The sequence below is a fragment of the Electrona antarctica genome, assembly GCF_951216825.1.
Source record: "Electrona antarctica genome assembly, chromosome: 1".
NCBI lineage: Eukaryota > Metazoa > Chordata > Actinopteri > Myctophiformes > Myctophidae > Electrona > Electrona antarctica.
The window spans coordinates 23,535,129-23,541,128 of record NC_136806.1 but is presented as its reverse complement, the minus strand read 5'-3'; the positions used below and the strand labels follow the sequence as shown (position 1 = coordinate 23,541,128).

Sequence of the window (6,000 nt, the reverse complement as noted above, 5' to 3'; positions counted from 1 at the left end):
AGGCTCATCTAAGGGTAATTCAGAGTTCCAGATCACTGAGATTTTTACAGTATATGCAATGTTCTTATGCTTAACGCTCCATTGCTGCTGTTGTATCCCAAAGCATAAATTGGGGAAAAAACAAATTTCCTCTCCTCGCAATTCTTTGAGACACTCATTTTATATAATTTATATACTAACAATAGAAACTTTCAATATGGCTTTATACATTCAGCCAATTCCCTAAAATACCAGAAAGAAATGCCATTGCCTCCTCACCTCTGAGAAATATCATTTTCAGTGAGCTTTTCATGTGAAGGCCTCCTTTCATGTGCACTGGCACTAGCAATCAGGGCAATTAACATATTAATTGTTTATTTGTGTCCTGAGTCTGACTCTGCCATCCATGAGTATTGTTTAAGAGACAGAGCATGTTACCCTAATGCATAAAAAGCATGACGTGTGCGTGCGTGCGTGCATGCATGCGTGAGTGCGTGAGTGAGTGAGAGACAGAGGGACTGAGAGAGAGAGATGGAGCTTGATGTTAGTGTGTCTGCACTCTGCATGTTTGGTTGTTTGTGTTTGCAGGGTGTGCGTGCGTGCGTGCGTGCGTGCGTGCGTGCGCGCGTGCATGCGTGCCTGTCTCTGTTTGTCAATACATGTGCATGTGTGCGCACCATGGTGTGTAATCAGAGCCGCTTTGGAACTTTACAAGAAGTCATTAACAGTCAAGACTATTGTGCAGACTCCATGATTTCAAAGGTGCTCCACAACAGCTTGTGTGGCGAGGGCTGATTGAACCGGAGCACTTGAAAGGGGAAGAGAGACGTCAGGTTCGCAGCATCCTGTCGTGGCCCATCTGCCTCCCTCTCTGCTCCTGCCGTCAGTCCCCTTTGTGAGGAAGAAGGGGTTTGAACATCAAAGCGCATCCGTGCTACCTTGGAGACAGAAACAATTAGTAAGGGATCTGTTGAAAGGTGGCGTAGGGGGAGCCCTGCATGTGCTATGAAACTCAAAAAAATATGTCTGGGGATTGTTGCCGATCTGCACTCAAAACTACAAAAAATAACACCATAATGATGGTGAGGGCAAAACATTTTGAAAAAGGGTCTATTTGCTCTGAGATTACTATTAAATGGTAAATGGTTAATTCATAGAGCTCTGTACAATGTGCATTACATTCACACACACACAGCCACACACGGAAGGAAACCAAGGCACCAGCCTGCAGTGCTCACCATGAGCCATTAGTGGTGCGTCTTGCTCAAGGACACTTCGGCACTAACCCAGGGGGAGACGGAGATCGAACCAGGAACATTCCGATTCCCAAGCAGACGCTCTATATACATATCTCCTGAGTTACTGCCGGCCGGATGGTGGAAATTACACTGCATTGTCTGATGAAGTCCCCACAGTTACAATCTCTTATCTGACATAATTGTCTTTTCACACATTGAGCATTGTGCATCACCGCTTTACGCTATATTACAAACCAAAATTGCAACATGAACTGTCCCAGATGAGGCTACCCACCGATAACACCTCTGGCTGTGATAAGTATATTCTCATTAACACACGTATCTCACAATATCTCTGCAGTAGCCCTGTTTGAGTCCAGAGCAAATCTCACAGGGACAGCGCCTCATATAGAATACCCTTGAGCTGTTTCACAGCTAGCTGAAATCTCCTACATGTCTTTGCTGGCTGGCTAAGCAACCCCACCTACTTTGTACCTTGCCTTGCATTTCATTATAAATGTGAGGTCTAGGTTTTTAGTTGGTGCCTACCTATATAGTAAATTACATTTGTCATCCATGACCAGCCGTGATAAAAGGTTACACCAAACAAGCAAAGAAATTGGGTCAATATCACCTGGTCCTCCATTTTGGGGTCAAACACTAACAAATGAAAGGAACCCAGGCTATTGTATGCAGTTTGCTCACAGCTTGGCAAGTTGGCATTACTCACAATGTAATTCTCAACCTCAAAACATGTTTTAACTACAATACAACTGACAATGATGGCAGGTTTACAATCAAATGTAACACTTCATTAAGATCCAAGACTTTCTCAGAATGTCTTATCTCTTTAGCACTTACAGTATTCTGTACACAAATAAGTTTATTTATCTTTAACCGCAGATCAAAAAGAGACTAATAGACACCATTCACCCTACTTCACCATGCTAACAGATATAGAGATGTAATACAAATACACACACTTGTGGGAATGAGGAAAGCATAATAAAAACAGACCTTGAATAATCAAGGAAAAGACAATGGCAATAATATACCAGAGCGCAATAATTGCAGCGTTCTTCATATATTAAATCGTTGTACATTTACCTCACACAGTAATTTATCGTTGCATGTTTGTAAAAAGCTTTCCATGGCTTATTAGCCACAGTATAGGGCTCAGCATGTGAGCTGGCATATTAGAGTATGAAAGAGTCAGCAGATGCATTAAATGTGATTGGAAATTTCAATCACTCACTAGACTACAATGTAATCTCATGAGGAGTCAGGGATGCTGAGCACATGCATGTTAAAGTGCACACCCGAATGCACCTGAATGCACCATTAACAAGTGTTTCTAACAATAACTGACACTAGCTTCAAGGAACATTTGATATTTGTTTCTCACGTCATGTTTGCAATAATGACCTCAAGTGGGTGTATTTCTTACTAATCTGCTACACAAACCACTTTATTAGTAGCAGCCTCACATTCAAAATGCTTCATGTCCCGCTTGTACAAGACATTCGTAAACTGGATGTTTTCTTCGTATAGGGATGTGGAAGATGACAGCAAGATTATGTTTCCAAGTCTGATATACAGGCGATATCTTGTTGTGACAATAATATTTATGTTCATATCAAAAATAGAGAAAATAGACTGCCTTCAAGCTCCACATTGAGGCACAATACCACAATACCACAAAAATGTGGAGGAAAAGACAATATACTTATGCCATATCACGATATGATGATTTATTAAATCCTAGACAATGTTTACAATATTGATATAATGTGGATATATTGCCCGGCCCTACTCATACTGTTTTGTTGAGACCGAGCTCAATTCTAAAATCAAACATTGTTTGGAGAGGGAGAGCTTTTCTCAAGGTATTTATTGCTCTCATGATTCCCTCTCAATTGAATGTTTGCGAGAAGAGGATGAACAGACAGATTTGCTGGCCGACAACTGCGCCTTGTAGACCTCTTATAGGCATGGGATTTGGGAACAATATGTGGTACCAATCCCTGGGACGGGTCCGAGGACCGGCTCCAATTCAGGGTCACATCAAAGAGTGTGAATGCAGCAGCACTAAGGGGGCTGCTTGGGGTCAGGGACACCGGCTGAGGGATTTAGTCATTTTAGGGCTTTGTGAAGCACCATGGAGAGAGGCCATAAAAGCACAATGTCACTGTGTGACCTGCAGTTGGGGGGATACATACCAGGAGCAATTTGAGTGGTACTGTACACTGTTCTGAGACAATTAGACATGCACTTCAGAATCCTTTTAACCACTATATAAACCTGCTATCCCTTTTGGGCATGTCACCAAAGGGGGAAAAACATGGATCTGCCCTTTCACTATTCTTGATAATTCGGCGAAATCTTTATTACATTTTCTCTTATAATGACAAGCTCACAACATGTGATGTGCACATTATTAAGGGACTTATTAAGGGACCAAGAAGTCACTAAGTGACTTTGGTTTTTGTTTTTGTGGGTTTTTTTCTTCTTCTTCTCCTTCTTCTTCTTCTTCCGCCAAAAATAGCAGGAATCTGGTAGAGGGCCATGCCAAACGGTGACTATGCGAAGCCCATGACCATTGGCCAAAGGGTGGCGCTATAGCACTTAATTGAAAATGCAAACTTTGAACGTGCATATCTCATGAACCGTTTGATACACAGTGTCTCCTCATGCCGAACAACTCTCGTGTTCTGACTTTTGACCTCTGAATTATATGAAAAACGGTTCAAATGTATCTCCTCCCAGGGTCTTTGATCAAAATGCACGACAACTTATATACGTGAACTTTGGACCTATACGGACAAGAAATCGTAGTACATTTTTGAAAGTTTTTATGAGCCAATGAAAATTAATGGTTTGTGAAAATTCTTCTTGTGTCCCTAATACATACATGCAGCGTCATATGCTTTTGCAACTGTACAGTATGGTAGAGGGTCATGCCAAATAGCACTGAAAGCAGTCTTACTCCAATAGGTCAAAGAGGGGCAAAGATGTCAATTTTTTGAAAATGAAACCTTTGAACAGGTATAACTCATTGTCCAAAAGTCATGGCACTTGTTTCCACTTGCTCCTTGACTCATGGGGAACACATGTGTCACTTTGATCAGTAAGCTCCACCCTCAGATCTTCTGCCACTTTGAGCAGTTTAAAAAACACTTATACCTGATTTTCTGCCTGGTTTTTTGAGCAATTTGCATGAAATGTTCATTGTCTCTGTGTAGCTCAGTCAGTAGAGCTCTTGCCTTCGGACCACAAGGTTGTGTGTTCAAATCCGGGTACTGACAACTCAGCTTGTCAGTCTTATTTGTGCATATTGTTCTTATTGCGTATTGTCTTCTTTCTTGGTCCTGCCTTATCGCTGCTTGCAGCTATATTTGTTTTATTATTATTATGTAGTATTATTTTGAGGGGCGCTAGCCCCTCAAAATATATATACAGGTTTAATGTTTGTCTTTAGTCCAATGTTTGTTTTGTAAACGCCATTGACAATGAAGGGAAGATTTACGTCATAATGTAACTCATATTGTCTCTTTATTGTTAATGGCGTTTAATGTTTGTGTTGGCACCGTTTGTTTTACATCACCATTACATAATATATTAGCGCCCCTCACTTCACATGGGTGTGATTTTTATTAGATTATATTTGTGTTCTTTTATAAATGTAGAATATACATTTTTCTCTCCCCAAATGAGTCATTTATACCAATTAATTCCTCCCACCGCTGTTGGGACCACCAGCAGGACCTCGTCCTAAAGCCTTCGGTCAACTCCTCCCGCTCAACATTCCCCACTGACAGTCGCCTTCCCGGGCCGGCCCTTTAGGAGTATGTGCTGCTTTGACAAAATATCACCCTCCACGGCTATCTTCCCTCCCTCCCCGAACATGGGCCAAATATCACCCTCCCTGGCTATCTTCCCTCCCTCCCCGAACATGGGCCAATTGTGTTTGTATAGACGCTCAGCAAAGCTGGATGCACCATGGTGGATTGCAACCCCTAGACACCTCAGTGATGGGCAGGTACTTTACCACTGCACCACCATAGATCAGCATATATACATATATATATATATATATATATATATATATATATATATATATATATATTAGGACTGTCAAAATAAATGAGTTAACAGAGTTAATTCATTTGTGAAATTAATTTAATTAAAAGTTTTAGCTCAATTAATCCATGCTCGGATGACCCGCCCCATACATCCCATAATCCCATCGACCTGCACTATCTTGCCCTATCTGGATGGCAATAACCAAAATATGTCGGTTATTGCCATAAAAGGCTACACAATTTACATAGGCAGCCACCACCACCATCCTACCACACTGGATTTGTTATAAAGAATGCACGCACGCACGCACGCACGCACGCAATTTCGCACGCACGCACGCACGCACGCACGCACGCACGCACGCACGCACGCACGCACGCACGCACGCACGCACACAGACATATATCTGTCCATGCACATAAATCCAAAGCAATAAATTTGTAAGGATAATGATAGTAAATGACAATGGTAATTTTGTAACAGTCAATTTCCCGCAGAAGTCCAGTAAATTTGCGGTGTTTTTTGCCTTAATGTGGCTCGCATGGTGACCGTATATCATCCACTCCTCTGACATTTACTGTGCACAACGACACTCGCAGGAGACATTCAGATCAGTCTCATCCGCATGCATCGCTCCCAAAACATCCATCTGGGAATAATCCCCCGGCTTTTAGGGGCAATAAAGCTCATCAGATGCTGT

At 41.9% G+C, this 6,000-nt stretch overlaps 1 long non-coding RNA gene across 1 annotated transcript in view; it reads right to left on the bottom strand.

The window, feature by feature from the left end:
- Positions 1–226: 226 nt before the first annotated feature.
- The window catches only part of LOC306921431, a 135,126-nt gene continuing 129,352 nt past the window's right edge, over positions 227–6,000 (bottom strand). Inside the window, exon 3 of the long non-coding RNA XR_013789754.1 lies at positions 227–870. This is a non-coding gene — a long non-coding RNA (uncharacterized lncRNA). The remainder of the gene's footprint in view (positions 871–6,000) is intronic.